Genomic DNA, 17136 nt, shown 5'->3' on the forward strand with positions numbered 1-17136 from the left:
ACGCTACGCTGCAGAAGCATGGCGCCTAAATCAAGTACAAGAGAAAAGATTCCTGGGTTTTGAAAACTCCTGCCTTCGTAGAAAATTGAACATCCACTGGTCACAGAAGATGAAAAACCAGTCAATTCGGAAAATCACGCAACAAACTCTAATAACCGACATCATCTTAGTTAGAAGGTATAGATATTTGGGCCACGTCCTAGGTATGGATGACTATAGACTCCCAAAAGCCACTTTACCCTGGTAACCACCAGGGACTTGTGGCCAGGGAAGAACCAGAAACACACTGCGCCGGACCTACCTAAGGGATCCACAAAACCTGCACACCTTGGTTCTACTAGAATGGGAGGACATCGCTGTAGCAAAAAACATGAAGGAAGATTGGCAGCTCCTTCTTGATGCCGTGAGTGCCTCAGAAGGCACAGGCGAAACTAAAGTTTAAGGTTAGGTCCTTTTCTCTTGACTGAATGTCTTTGTAATACATTCGTTTTATGTTTCTTCTCCCTCTCTGAGTTTTCTTTGTTTTTGCCGAAGAACTAAATAAATAATTGTCAAATGGGAATTGAATTACCACATTTGGTTTTTCATAGTAGACTAGAATTTCTCGAAATTTCAACGAAAACGCAAACGCGACAAATTAGTTTTTATTTTATTTTTCTCTGACATATTAAGTAACCCATCCTCGTAACTACTTGTCGGCACCTCATATTTGTTATACGGATTTTGAAGTTTGTTATTTTCTAAAAACTTTCTCGAAAATCAATTTTACGTGTCTCATTTTCTATATAAGTTGGCCTAGCCAAATTTCTATCCCGCATCTTTATAGAAGTCCCTTCTGAGAATAGGATATTCACAATATTTCAAAATAAGCCTCCTATGAGGACATATACTGCAAGATTAGGTACTATGCCTAACTTTATTATTTTTCTCTCCACGTTATCGTCTTTCTTTGTAGTTTCTATTCTAACTCAAGCTGACAGCTATGGCTGCTTGTCTCTAAACAACCACATTGTCATATATATTAGTAAACTTCTTTTCTTAGTTAACTAATAGGCATTTCCAAAAATTGTCCATTTAACTTATGGTATATCTTATGTGACTCTGTGAGCACAATTTTTTTTTTATTAAAATTCGCAATAGCTCAGGCTATCTTGGTCCTCCTGTTAGCCAACTCAGCCATTTCTTCAATTGTTTTCGGATTCTTTTCTTTTAAGTATGCTTTCAACTTTAGATTGGTATTTCCTATAAACTGGTCTTTCACTTTTTATTCTACTACGTATTCAAGCTTTTCTTGTAATTCATATACATCATCTATCATTGTATCCCTTTTCCACTCTAGCCATTTAAGATACATATTTTCTTATTTTTAATCAAATTCTAGGTACGTTTCCTTATCACTCTTTCTTTCGCATCTGATTCTCTTCTGAAAGTAGACGGGAGAAAGTAGATGTTTTTTGAAAATGGCTTCTTTCAGTTTTTCAAAAAATTTTCAGTGATAAATTGGCAATGCCACAAATTCCGGTTTGTGTTTTTGGGTTAAGGCAGGGTCAAATCTATGTCACAAGGTTTTCCCTCGGCCATCCTTTCAGTTTGGCGTTTTTTTTTCCAAATTGTAGATGTACAAATGTGCATCTACATTCTTTTTTTTTCAATGACAAGAAATTTGCCGAATGCATTAAATCTATCACAGACGACCTTTGCGGAACTTGGAAAGTTCCTCTGCAATTGTGTCCATTAATAACCATCTATCTTCTCGATCCGTCTCTTCTATTTTTTCTCCGGATATTCTATCATTTTAAGTTTTAATGTCACTCCTTACTTGCAGTTTAAAAAAACTTGTTTTTTTATTTAATTCTTAAAGATTTGGGATAAAATTCAAGCTTTAGTGTAAAGAGAGAGGTATTGACGAGGGGGAAAACCCCCTCATATACGTAATAATAATACACAAACATAAAATTTCGTTAAGTAAGTCAATTCGTAAGGTAAGTATGTTTATTACTAAGTAAAACGTTCGTACGAAAAATAAAAAAATCTAGTTGCATTTTTAAGTAGCCAAAAACGGGAGGGCAACTAGGCCTCCTCCCTACCCTTTTTTTTATCAAAATCATCCGATCAAAACTATGAGAAAGCCATTTATAAGAAAAAAATTAATATGTATATTTCGTTTTAATTATTCATGTGCGGTGAGCTAAAATCAAAACATGCATTAAATTCAAAACGTTCAGGAATTGAAGGAAAAAACAAGTTTTTTTTAACTGAAGTAAAGAGTGACACTAAAACTTAAAACGAACAGAAATTACTCCGTATATGAAAGGAGTTGTCCCCTCCGCAACGCCTCACTCTTTATGCTAAAGTTTTTTATTGTTTTAAAAAGTAGAGATGTGACAGAGTCAAACTTTAGGGTAAAGAGCGAGGCGTTGTGGAGGGGACAGCCCCTTTCATATACAAAGTAATTTCTGTTCGTTTTAAGTTTTAGTGTCGCTCCTTACTTGTAGTTAAAAAAAAACTTGTTTTTTTATTATTTAATTTGGTGTTTAATCTGACTTTTAGCAACAGCAATGACGATCACGAGGACAAAGAAAATAAACGCGATAGTGCTTGTAATGGTGACACAAGTGATCAGAATGGTAATCGTTGAGATTGGGATTATGTCACTAATGACGATGGTGCTGAAGACAATGGTACCCTTGGCGCTACTACCACTTCTAACCACAAACCTTTAACCTTTAACCTTTAACAGTCTATGTGGGTAAACTGTTGACAGATCAATCTAAGGCATTGGTGGTGGTTTTGATGGTGAAGATGACTATGATGATCCTAGCGAATACATTATATTTAATGGTCATTGAGGTGTTGGTGTCTATTTAGGTGATTATACTGACAGTGGATATGGCATAGAAGGTGAGAATTATGATTCTGATAGTTGTATTTATACTAGTGATATTGATGGTGGATTTTTTGGCTAATGTTCCATTAATGAAATTTTGATGATTATTATCACAGTGGTGATGAAACTTATGGTGGTCATATTTATGGTCATGATGCATGGTTGAAAATAATAGTGTTTACTTTACAACAGACTTTTATACCTTTAACGGTCTGTTTTGATAGGGAAGATGACTATGATGGCCCTAGCGAATATATTATATTTAATGGCGTTTGAAGTGGTGGAGGCTATTTAGGTGATAATATTGACAGCAGCTATGGCAAATATGTGATAATCCTGATAGTGATATTTGCCATATTGATAGTGATGATGAATTTGTTGGTTAATGTGCCGCTAATTGAATTTTAATGATTATTATGATAGAGGTGATGAAACTTATGGTGTTAATAATTATGGTAATGATGCATCGTTGACAATAATGGTGGTTACTACTGCACATATTAAAATGCAAGTTCACCGTGACTTGCAAGTGCTTCACTTGGATCTTGGAAACATAAAAGCGTTTTGACGAAACTTAATCAAAACGAGAAAAGAAGTCTTACAAGTTCATATCACAGCTTTCACATAGCTCCATGTCGTAAAGATTTATAAAGATCATTTATTATTAAGCACAACTTGAAGGGATACTACTGGTTGCTAGGTTATCAGAAGTTTCTCAGTCATCTCTGAAATGTGCCCGCTAAATTGCTTTGGGACCGTACTTATGCTTGTTAAGAGAATAATAAAAGATACAATTCGCATTAATATTTCTGAGAATAAATAAAGATTAGTCTCATTGTGCTACTTAATCAAAGCTTCAGAAAAACATGAACAAAAGCAATAAAATTAATTTTCTTTTGAGTGTATCTTTTCAGATTTTTTTATGTTTATCTTACTAGCTTTAAAGACTTTTCATAAGGAAAAGGCTCTCTGTAATTAACTTTCCATGAAATGAAGTAGCCATAAAAGATATTGTTTTTTATTTAAGACTTAATAAAAAAATTATGTTTCATAGACTGTATATCCAACGATATCGGTATCTCCTTAGCCAAAAGCACTTACTACAAAAATCTTTTAAGCATTTGGTGGGTTAAAAACAAGCTGTAGAAGTGATTAATGTAGATTCTCTGCTTTTGTCCTTTTTGGCGGAGAAAATATAAAAAAAAAGAAAATTAGCTACTCATTTTATACTAAATGCACTAACGAGAAGAATAATGCTAAGGACTTATTAGGATTTGCTTATGTGCATGAGTAGACTAGTAAAAATGTGGTCACAAAAAGTCAGCATTGACTTCTTCAATTTGCCATGAAAAGATTTTCAGCATTTGACGACCGGAAAGTATTTCGTAAGTTTGAGGCACAATTTTTATTCTTAGAATTTATTAACTACCACAAGGAAGAGTAGGGCTAACGCCCACTGTGTCTTCTAAGGATTCAGAACATAATTTGCACTTTACTGATATCAGACTGTATTTTGAGCAATATGATTGTTATTATCATAACACCGATAAGAAATTGAAATAAAAAGAATACCCATTTTTCAGTAAAAGGGTGAATGTGTATTAACAGTTGAATGTATATCTAATACTTTACAGTTTATTGATAGTTTCTATGACAGTTTAATCTTTAGTTAATGGAATATTCCCTAACTTCCTTGAAAAGGTAAATGTTATTACTTTGTATAGAAGTGGGACCCCCACTGACCCTTCAAATAATGGAGGGATATTTCTCCTTTCTTTTTTAGGATATTTTTAGAAGAAATTACACACACAGGCAACTTCATAATTTTCTTTTGGATAATAAAATCCTGCATCCATCTCAATATTGATTCATTAAAGGCAGCTCAACTAAGTTGGCAGTATATGATCTTTTACTTGAAATAAATGATACTCTTGACAGCGGTCAGAGTACCTTACCGACTTTTCTTGATGTTGCAAAAGTATTTGATACTGTCGATTATCGTTTGCTTCTTATGAGAATAAAAAAAAAAATATTTGGCTCTCTTAGTTTTTTTTTTTAATCGTGTCTTTCTGAAAGCTAGAATATTTTGATCGTAAAACTGCTATTCGATGTAATTTTTCCCGTATCATACTGGCTCTGTCATAGGACCTATCCTGTTCCTTCTTTTCGTAAATGATAATCGTAAAATTTTTACCACTTTCCAAAACTATTAGCCTATTTTTGGTAATGACCTTGTACTTTTTGGATCCTATTCTTATTTTGATAAACTATCTTTAAACCTTAATGTGACACTTTCAGCTGCATCTGATCCGTATATTAGGAATATACTTGTTCTTAATGAAAAGAAATGTCAATACAAGTTGTCTTCACGTACGGGCACAGTCCAGAGCAGTTCTTTTTCTTTTTTTCTTTTTTTTAATAATTTCAAACTTAAGGAGTTTGCCATTTTAAGTATGTTGAAATTTTTATGGATGAAAATTTATCTGACACACAAAACATGAAAATCCTGTCGCTGAAGATAGTAAGACATTTTGGGATTTTTTAACAGTTGCGCCATCATTTCTCTAAAAGTATTTGAATACAGGTTTATTTTATCTTTGTTCGCCCGTATTTCCTTTATTATAATTCAGTTTGGGCATCTACTTTTTCATCTATTTATAAACCAATAAAAAAATTGCAACATAAAGCATTTGAATATTGATTGTTCAACAAGACGGGTCTTCCAGTAAATTTTTGATTAATCAGATCTATCTGATTTCTCTTTCCTGTATTTGCTTTGAATTAACTATTGGTCAACTTCCATCAATATTTTCTTCAATTTTTACGACAAACTCGCAATATCATACTTCCAACGAGTTCTAGCCTTCGTTATATGGGACCAAAAATTTGGAAGTCTTAATCATTATCGATTCAAGAGATCGAGAGTGCCCTGATAAGGCTCAGATTCTAAATGTATTAAAAAGAACAAAAAATTAATTAAACTGAAAGTAAGGAGCAACATTAAAAATTAAAAAAAGAGAAATTGTTACGTATATGGAAGGCTTCCCTTTCCTCAACACTTCAATCTTCACGCTAAGGTTTATAGTGCTTTTGAAAAAGCGTTTTATAGTTGTAATTAAATGGTCCTTGGGTTTCAGGGGTCATTCTTACTGAACAGGGGTAAAAATTGAACTTTAACGTAAAGAGCGAGGTGTTGCGGAGGGGACAAACCCCTTCATACAAGTAATAATTTATGTTCGTTTTAAGTTTTATTGTTGCTCCTTACTTTTAGTTCAAAGAACTTTTTTTTATTTAATTTCTGATATTTTATAAAATAATTCCAGAAAAGCTGGCTCCGAACCCACAGAGAAATCCTTCCTCACGGAAATATTCTCTGGACAATACAATACCGGTGAAGATTTAACCACTTTTAGTGGTTAAATATTACTTTTTACTTTACTTTTTATTTAATATTTTTTTACTTTTCACTTTTTAGACAATAACTTTTAGCCACTCTGTGCCAAAAATCGAGACAGAAAAGAGAAAGCAAAGCACATAAAGAGAATTTTGTATAAGAATTCTGGTAAATTCCCACAGAGTATAATTTCCCCTGACAATTTCACTCCCTGAAAACTTCCCTCCCCATGAAAAATTCCCCAGTGGAAAAACATCCAGCAGAAAATTTGCCTTCCCCTCCCTCCTGATGTAATTTATGTATGTATCCCAATAACAAATAATATGCGTAAGCAGTGGGAAAATTTTATAACTTAAAGACCTTTCTACTGGGGCTATGGGGGGGGGGGGGTGCATTGGGTATTCAAAGGAATATTTATTGAGACTTTCAACTACGATGAACAAAATTTCTATCTCAAAATTTTGACCTGATGATTTTGGGAAAACAATTGGTGGGAGAGGGATCCTTGTTGCCCTCCAATTTTTGTCACTTAAAAGGGCACTAGAAATTTTAACTTTCGTTCGAGTTAGCCCTCTTCCGCTATTCTAGAACCACTGGGTCAATACGATCACCTCTAAAAAAAAACAAATAAAGACGCATCCGTGATCTTCCTTCTTGCAAAAAATACAGTTTCCACATTTTTACAGATAAGAGTCTGAAACCTATATTGTAAGGTTTTCAGATATTCTGGATCTGATGGTGTGATTGTCATTTAGATCACTTGACTTTTAGGGGGTGTTTCCACTTTATTTTGAAAAACAAGAAAATTTTCTCATGCTCAAACACCAAAAACAAGAAGAACAATAGGGAATTTCTCCAGACAGTGGGATTCTTTTGATGTATCTGCTGATATCAAAACTCCGTTTTCTAGAGTTTCTCTTACTATTGAGCCGGGTCGCTCCTTACTTACGGTTGTTTGATAAAACGAACTGTACGAACCGTATTATTAAAAAAACAAATTGCGACTCTATAGTGTAAGGTTTATTTTTTAATTAATTATTTTGTTTTGTGATCCTGACTTGTATTAAATAAAAAAACAATTTTTTTTAACTGAAAGTAAGGAGCGACATTAAAACTTAAAACGAACAGAAATTACTTCGTATGTGAAAGCGGCTGCTTCCTCATCAACGCCCCGCTCTCTATGCTAAAGTTTGACTCTTTCTCTTAACTCTACTTTTTAAAACAGTAAAAAACTTTAGCGTAAAGACCGGGGCGTTGATGAAGAAGCAGCCCCTTTGACATACGAACTAATTTCTGTTAGTTTTAAGTTTTAATGTCGTTCCTTACTTTCTTTTAATTTTTTTTTTTTATATTTAGTTTCTGAACATTTTTGAATCAATACATGTTTTGATTTTGGCTCTCCGCAGATGAATAATTAAAACGAAATTTGCATATTTTTTTTTGGATAATTGCCTTTCGCACAGTTTTGATCGAATGATTTTGAGAAAAAATGAGTGGGGGAAGAGGCCTAGTTGCCCTCCGATTTTTGGTTAATTAAAAAGACAACTAGAGCTTTTAATTTTTTACGAATGTTCTAATTAGTAAAAGATATACGTAACTTGCAAATTAGCTTACGCAACGAACTTCTGTATTCTCAGGTTTTTATTACGTATATAAAGGGGCTCACCCCCTCGTCAGTACCTCGCTCTTTACACTAAAGCTTAAATTTTGTCCCAATTTCTTAAGAATGACCCCTGAATCGCACAAGCCGTAGAATAAATAGTTGAAATTACTAAAAATGCTTTAGCGTAAAGAGTGAGGTATTAGTAGGAGGTGAGCCAATCATATGCGTAATAATTTCTGTTCGTTTTAAGTTTTCATGCATCTCCTTACTTTCAGTTGAAACAAATTTTTCATATTTATTTTTTCCGTTTTTTTTAAATAATGCTAGAAAATCCTGCGCTCCCTTCATGAAACTTTTCTTCCCCTATGATAAATTCCTCCATGGAAAGTTCCCCCAACATATTCCCCTCTTCTCATCCCCCCGACCTAAAAATCCCCCAGAAAACGTCTGTACACTTCCAAATAACCATTACTATATGTAAGCACTAGTCAAAGTTTGTAACTTGTGGCCCCTCCCATGAGACTGTGGGGGGGGGGGTTAAGTTGTCCCCAAAGACATAGTTATAAGTTTTTTTGACTACGCTGAATAAAATGGCTATCTCAGAACTTTGATCCGGTGACTTTGGGAAAATACTTAGCGTGGGAGGAGGCCTAGGTGCCCTCCTTTCTATGGTCACTTAAAAAGGGCACTAGAACTTTTCATTTCCGTTAGAATGAGCCCTCTCTCAAGATTCTTGGACCACTGGGTCGATACGATCACCCCTGGGAAAAAAAAAACAAACAAAAAAACAAATAAACACGCATCCGTGATCTGTATGCTGGCAAAAAATGTGAAATTTCACATTTGTATAGATAAGAGCTTGAAACTTCTACAGTAAGGTTCTTTGATACGCTGAATCTGATTGTGTGATTTTCGTTAAGATTGTATGACCTTTAGGGGGTGTTTCCCCCTATTTTCAAAAATGAGGCAAATTTTCGCACGCTCGTAACTTTTGATGGGTAAAACTAATCTTGATGAAACTTATATATTTAAAATCAGCATTAAAATGCAATTCTTTTGATGTAACTATTGGTATCAAAATTCCATCTTTTAGAGTTTCGGTTACTATTGAGCCGGGTCGCTCCTCACTACAGTTCGTTACCACGAACTGTTTGAAAATAGTAAGATTTTCAAATTTTCTCTATAGGCTTATTTTATCATTCCCGCCAAGGTAAAGCCCATATAAATAAAGAGCAGAGTTTTCTGGTATAGGAAAAGGGTCCTACATTATGAAAGAAAGCTATCCTGAAGGAAAATAACATTTTTGAAGGAATGAATGAATGCTCTTTATTACCCATCTATAAACAAAAAAAGAAAACGATGGGGTTCAGTAAAAGAGAGGAAAACAAATGAAACGTCTCATAAGGATATACACAAATTACCAATAATACCACATGTAAGATAGTGCGCCCTTCCGTGGGTGAGAAGAGGGCTGGCTATTCAGTTTCTGAAACTCTTCATCCCCAGTCTGAAGCAGCTCCACCTCACCGAGACAGTTAACATAGCACCTATTCTTGAACCATCGAGAGGACTGAACCAAAAATGTTGCGTACTTAAAATAGCATATTCGTAGCCCCCGCCTATCAGATTCCGTAAAAAATGACTCAAAACTGGGACAAATATAGAATATGCGGGAGAGCCATGCTACTAATTATTCCATCAAGGGCTTTCCGTTCCAGGTTAAGTTGTTATGTAACCACGCTAGCATAAGCAATTATAAGTTTGCGTACAGCATACCGAAGCAAAAGCTTTTGTGTATTCTTAATTGAAGACCCATTTGCGAGACCGAAATATTTTAGTACTGTGATTGGTGCCACCTCACTATTGCCTAGACAGACACTATCAGGCACAGAACTACCATGAAAATTAAAGAAGAGGACTTGGGACTTTGCAGCATTCACACTTAGTCCTATTTTTACAAATCTATCAGATCAAGGATCAAGGATCAAGGATCAAGATCCTCCAGAGCCATTGCTGGCGCATAGGGCGTCGAATCGACGTTTCAGTTGCAAACTCTGCTGAAGGCTTTATTAACCGGCAAAGATTTAACAGATCGTTCGCATAACAAATCACTGATGTAGCCATCCCTTTTGAAATGCAACTATTACGTAGGCCAATCTGTGCTGGAAGAGACGAGTTGTTGTAGATAATCGGTGATACGACGGCTCCTTGCTTTATTCCAACGAACACATGGAGCTCACTATATGAAAGTACATTTCCCAACTTTAAACAAACTTTTACGCACCTATACATAGAATATTGTGGGAGAATTACATCAAGAGTGACACCACATATACGCAACTCAAACATGGCCTACGAGTGGACAACGGAAGCAAAGGCATTCGTAACACCCTATGCCCCAAGAACCAGAGTGCTCCCAGATGCTTTTGTATCTCTGAGTATATTACATAGAATTCTAAGGGCATAGAAACAACCTAAACCCGACTGGAATCTTAACTGGAATTGTGGCATATTACCCTTTTCTTTTAAGTGGTCAACAATCAGAAGCTCAAAAATATTTGCGAAAACGCTTGACAAAATCATTGGACTATATGATGAACATGATGATTTTTGTCTATTCTTTTGAGAATTGGGCTAACCACTACAATGAATAAATTGTTCAATAACAATAAATTGTTCGTAACGACACAAACTTTAAAACCATTAGAAAAAGTAATGCAAGGTGATTATAGATGAGGTTACTTGCGGTTACAAAATCCTCAGCACAAATACTCTTGGTGCGAGTCGAGAATTTCTTCTTTCTGAGCTTCATTTTTGGAACAAGAATTTGGGCTTGATACCTTGGGCCCATACTATAGAAAATGTGCCCCATAGAAATTAGACTTGTCGTATCCACGCTGGCTGCACCTGTGGCTAGCCTACAACATGAAGATGAGGGAGGGAAGAGCATGTAGAGCCGGTGGCCCGTCACAGCCATGTTACTATACCTTAGTACCATCAGTAATGGAACTTATGTTGCCCTGCCACGTACATTGGTGACGCCAGAGAACTTACACTGGTACCAGCGTTGGGGCCAGAGGACTTAGAGGCTTCTTATTCAACTTCTAACTAGAATTGGTTGATATATTTAGAGTTATTATATCTTCCACGGTTGTGTAGATTGGCAGTTCAACTTTATAGTGAATAAGCTGTCTCAAACGACTTCTCAGAGCGAAAACAACGTACCTTTGTCAAATTACCTGTTTTGGGACTTGAAAAACGTCGTGTATTATAGACTAAGTTTTGACTGAGGCGATCTGATATGCATGAAAGAACAAGCTTAAAAGTACTTGATAACGAGCCGGAAGTATATCAATCAATATTATAGTTACGAACATCTAAATTTCTGAAATTAATGTCAATAGTGTAATTAAAAGTTTTGAAAATCGTTACATGAGCTACACAGTGACAGTTTGAAAGTAGAAGGTAATAGTGTAGTTTATATCTTCTTAGCAACAAAATATTATAATAATACCAAGTTCCTACTTTATTGTATTCAGACATTTCAATACATTTTGGGGTCTTAGAAGCACTTAGAGGTTAACAGCCTCGAACCCCTTTCCCCCTTCTTTATAAAACCCGAATATATTCTTATCCTAAATACTGGGTTAGCTGACTTGGTTTTTTTTTTATTATTTAGTTTACATTGCTATACAACCGTTAATAAGAAATAAATTTAATGCAAACCAACAAAATCAGCCTTTGAGATTTTTTGAATTTAGTCCTTAAGAACTTTGTAAATACAATATTTGGCAATATTTGGTTCAGAGAAGGACATATATTGTAATGTAACCCAGTAAAAAAGGTAATACACACGTAAGAAACCATACTCCCCAAAGATATTGCGTGTCTTAGAGCTAAAGACTCTCTTCCTAGAAATATCAGAAGCTATTTACAGAATCTGGCTCAATAACATATATTTTAAGCTATTTCAATTGAGACCCACCCCCATACTTGGCCACTGGACAGTCATACCAAAAATATACATGCTGGTTTACAACTGGCTCTTGCTCATAGTACCAAAGAATGTGAGAAAGAACAATTTACTTTGCTGTATTTTCTCGTTTTTTCTTACCATATTTAACAATGGTATATAATTTTAATTTTGCAACAAAATGTAAATTAAATTTAATTAACATTATTTATGCGCAATCAGCATCGAAGTTAAGGGAGTTAATGCCATTTCCTAGTAGAGCGGCTCACGTCAAATCTTCTAGGAGTCATTTTTGACCGAATATGTTAAACTTTTTATTAGTACATTAAATTGTTAATTTCGACAAAGTCGTAGTTTCAATGTCAACCCCATTAAATAAGTATTTTTACTAGTTTATTTTAGAATAGGAATTTGCTATGTATCAGACATTTTACTATTAAATTTTGCAATTAATAAGCCTATATAAGCCATATTAGGGTCTCAATGACGTTGTCCCTCCCTTTAATTTCGGATAAAATGTAGATAGATAACTTCGAAGACACACTGCCTTTCCATGACGAAAGTAAAACAGTTCAAAATAGGGATGAAACCTTTTTATTGACAGTGAATAGAAACAAAATTATTTAACTGGATATTTCGAACACATATACAGTGTTCATCATCAGCAGTAAAACTTGCTGCTGTAAAAAGCAGTAAAAGGCAATGTGGTCTTCGAAGTTATCTACGTCGAGTATATGGGGATAATGTGACCAAGGAGGCGTCTAAATATATTAACACCCATAAGAGACACGCAAATGTTATAAATCAACAAGATTTTCTTCATCAATGTAAGAAGAAAAGGATTTTGCCACCTTCAATAAAATTCAATCTACATTTAGGCACTTTTAAAGGAAAAAAGTTTGAACGTGGTCTACAATTCAAGACTTTAAATCATATAATTAAAGATAAAAGGAGAAAAAGAGCTTTATTAGTGAAAGATAAACTATTCCTGGAAAATATTATATAAAAAAAGGCGAGTGCAAGTGATTTTTGTTTTATTCAACAAACAGCAAGAAATCATTTCAATCATGACTTTCACCTTTCCAGAGAAAGATTACTTAAAAAGTTTTCAAAATTATCTGAAAATAAAGCCATAATACCTTCGTCAACTCTTGGACCAGGTGTAATTAATTTTTCATCAAAGACCTTAACGTTAAGAGAAAAGTCCGTATTAGAAAAAGGTCCAAAATTTGGTTTTAAAACTAATAAAGTCCAAGTAGAAGAAATTATCTCTTCAATAGAAATATCTTTACATAAAACATCTGGATGGGAAACATCTTTTCCATCCTAATCATAGATGTTAGCCTAGAAAGAACTTCTACAGTTAAAACCCTGTCAGAGTTTGCTTTAAAACCAGAAATCCCTAACAATTCTATCAAAGACATAAAGATTCTTAATAATTTAAGAAGGGGTGAATCTATTATTATTACAAAAGCAGACAAGGGTAACACTTTAGTGGTAATGGACACCAAGGACTACGATTCAAAATTAAACGCTTTACTGAAAGATGAAAAAACGTACAAAAAACTTTCTTTTGACCCGATGGACTCATACAAATTTAAAGAGTTTTACTGCTGATGATGAACACTGTATATGTGTTTGAAATATACAGTTAAATAATTTTATATCTATTCACTGTCAATAAAAAGGTTTCATCCCTATTTTGAACTGTTTTACTTTCTTAAAATGGAGATACTCAATCAATTTCTATTATAGGTGAGGGGTCACAAAAAAGTATCAATAGGGCTATCAGGGAAAGTCATTCATTCCAAAGATATGGCTAAATCCCTTTAAAGTGCATTCCCTTCAAACCTATACATCTATATTTTTCTGGCTATTCAATCTGAATAATCTGTTGAGGTCTTCGTTGAAGCTGATATAATCTCAAGCATATGAATCTTTGTCCTCTCATGCGGAGTAAATCTCTCATGGATTTTGAACTTTGTAAGCATTTTTTTATATTCAGTTCCTATTTTATATCATGAAATACCGAGATTCGAAAGGTTTGTTGTTCCTTTTTGAGCTTTGGGGACTGATGAGTTTCATAAAAAAGATTTTATAAAAAGAAATCATTGTACCGAACATCGAACCATTACTCTAACAAATTAACCATTTTACTTAAGTTTCCAAAGATTTGATATTGTTTTACCAAGTAACACTGCGTCCTCCATATTCATTACTGTATAACGATCAGTACGGCTCAGTCAAAGAGCTCGCTGTATCAAACTGTAAATAAAGAATGACCAGTTGCAACAGCAACGGAAATCGTAAAAGACAGAAGTTTAGAAACAATATATCAAAAATGAGTTTTTTTTTGTATTTTGTACTGACTCAAATCGGTTAAAACGTATCATGTTTAAAAATACCCGTTAAAAGCTATTAGCATGAGTAAATATGCCCAATTTCAGAAAAACAGGAGAAACGTAACCTGAAATTATTTTCATCGACATCATCGATATGATCTCGATGAAAATAACTTTGTCATATTCTATCAGATCTTTATTGCATAGCCAATGTATACAGAAAAAGCACAAAGCCCAGTATTATTGGGCTTGTATAGCTGGTCCTAGAATATTCTACATTACACATATGATTCAGGTTACCGCACCTTCCATATTAAACTATATTATAGTTCTGCTCGAGAGATAAAATAAAAATCAAAACTCATACTCATACAGGCAAAGACATCTCATCTCTTAATTACAAATCAGTCCTGTATAACTCATTTTTCAACAGAGAAGGCAACCCATTCCATAGCGCTTGAAAAGCATGGTGACTGGAAAATGCCAACCTTGCCGACACCTTCAGTGGTCTCCTATACTGGCTTACCTGTCTAGTTCCATAACTGTGAAGATCCGCAACAGTAGAAAATTTATTCCGAAAGCAAGCCGAAGCAATATGATTAATAATATCTAACATGAAAAATATCTTGTAAAACTTTCTTGGTCCAGAGAACGGCAGTATTTAGAAGAAAGTACGCGAAAGTAGATGAATCTTACCAAAGTTCGGCTCTCAACCGCATTTATCACTCTCATTGCTTGGTTTTGTAATGACCGCAACTGATGGTTCGAAAATATATTGGACAATATCGAACAACAATACAATAAATATGGATGGATTAGTGAAAATATACCAGCCATAACACTTTTTGAGGAAGCTGGTATTTCAATTTCCTTAACAATCATGCATTTCTTGCAATCTTCGAGAATATACACTGAATGTGTTCTGAAAAAGACATTGTTTCTTCAATCAGAACGCCTAAATGTTTCACAGCTCTACTTCGTGATGTGATCAATTTGCCAATTCTTTCAGCTGCAGATAATTGATTGCTGATCTCCCTAAGACAATAAAGGCAGACTTGTTGTAATTAATTTTGAGCTTGTTAAGTCTCATCTTTCTGTATATGTGGATTTTATTTTCTTCATTAAGCACACAAGTTGGTTTTCAGTAAGTGCCACAACTGAATGGTTGGTGTCGTCGTCAACAAAAGCAAGTGATTTTATTGGTTTCGGATTTGCAGTTCTCTTCACTCAAATCTATCACCAGCTCAGATAGTACGCCTTGAAGACCATTTATACTAATTGCGAACAGCAAGGGGCAAAGAGGAGAGCTTTGGGGTACTCCGCAATTTTTTGGAAAATCTTCCAACTCAGCCTCGCTCACTCTTACATATAGTGATCGTCTCTTCAAAAACGAAACAAGAATTATCAGGGCGTTCCCTCTGAATCCTACATTTTCCAGTTTCTGCAACAGGATATCATGGTCTACGGTATCAAATGCCTTGAAGATATAAAAAAAATAGTTGCAACTTTAAGCTTGCAATCAAGTGCATCATTTATTGTAGTTGTCAGAAACTGTATAGCATGCTCCGTTGAAAACCCTCTCTTTCATCCAAATTTACTCTTGTAAACAAAACTTTTTCCAGGAATACATTTGTTCGGATATATATATATATTATCTTTTCAAAATCCACGATAAAATTGATAGGAGTGAGGTCGGTCTATAGTTGTTGAAATTATTTCAGTTACCGCCCTTATGCATATGCACAACTCTGGCTTTCTTAAGATGATTAGGGATTTTTCCTTCTTTGAGACAACCATTTATTAATGACACAAAATCTGGGAGAATCACAGGTAGGATAAGACTTGTTACTTTTAATGATATTACATCACTCACTGAGGGAGCTGAGGGAGCTCCCGCAGCGCCATTTCACTTGTCAATAGCTTTTTCATTCTTATGCTGCATAGAAGTCGGCCGAAGGCGAAGACTTGTATCTATTGGTGGGGGAAGGTGTTACTCAAAGTCCCATTGCTGGGGTTGTTTCCTGTGGGTGACTTCACCCTCTTACCTACTTCCGAAAAATGTTGAGGCCATATTACTTATTAAATCTGTTAATCCACGATTTCCATTGCCTGCGGACAGAACAACTTTTTTTTCCTCCAATAACTGACCTTATGGTGTCTTAAATTTTAACAGAATTTCCTTGATTTTCTTGCAACTTTTTTTTTTGAAAAACTTATTTTTGTTTTCCGCAGCAACTTATTTAATGCGACATTGTAGTTCTTATAAACGTGTCGGTCTATTTCACGGTCACTGAGAACACTGACCATATAGAATCTGTCTTTTTTTGTTACAGATTTCAGAAGTACTTTTGTCATCCAAGGTTTCCTAGGAGCGTTAGTATGTTGCATATACAACACTTTTACAAACGTCCTTTCGAGTAAAAAATAAAAATCACCATTTGCTTATTTTTTCACTTTGACATTTACACTCATCTAGGAACCTTCAATCTATTTTCTCGACCAATCTTTAAAGTTAGACAAAGACCTCTGATTAAAATAGGTACGATCTTTCTTGAATCCAGATTCATGAGGACCGAGTCCCTTTACTTCATAAGTAAACATAACCCCGAAGGGGTCGGATGTATCGTTCATTATCAGTTATGGTCGAAAATACTTTTATTCAAAAAATGTTACCGTTTAATGTCGCACTATTTTCAGTTGCCCTAGTGAAAAAATTGTTTACAGGGAAAAGGCTACAACTAAACACCATTCTAATGATGTTTAAATGATATAGTGTGTTAAATGTAATGGATCCCCCAACAAGTCAACTTCAGGGAATTTTGTTTTACATGGTGTATTAAATGTTGCATATTGTATTTAGTATTCAATAAATGATGATGATGATGATGATGATGATAAACTGTTGAAATTCTCGGTCTTCAGCATTCAAATCACTAC

The 17136-nt window shown here is 34.6% G+C and overlaps 1 protein-coding gene across 3 annotated transcripts in view; it reads right to left on the reverse strand.

Moving 5' to 3' along the window:
• LOC136031504 (acetylcholine receptor subunit alpha-like) overlaps positions 1 to 17136 on the reverse strand; it is a 201737-nt gene that overhangs the window by 171662 nt on the left and 12939 nt on the right. The gene's annotated exons all lie outside the window — the stretch shown is intronic.

The sequence above is a fragment of the Artemia franciscana genome, chromosome 9 (genome assembly GCF_032884065.1).
Source record: "Artemia franciscana chromosome 9, ASM3288406v1, whole genome shotgun sequence".
In the NCBI taxonomy this organism is placed as follows: domain Eukaryota; kingdom Metazoa; phylum Arthropoda; class Branchiopoda; order Anostraca; family Artemiidae; genus Artemia; species Artemia franciscana.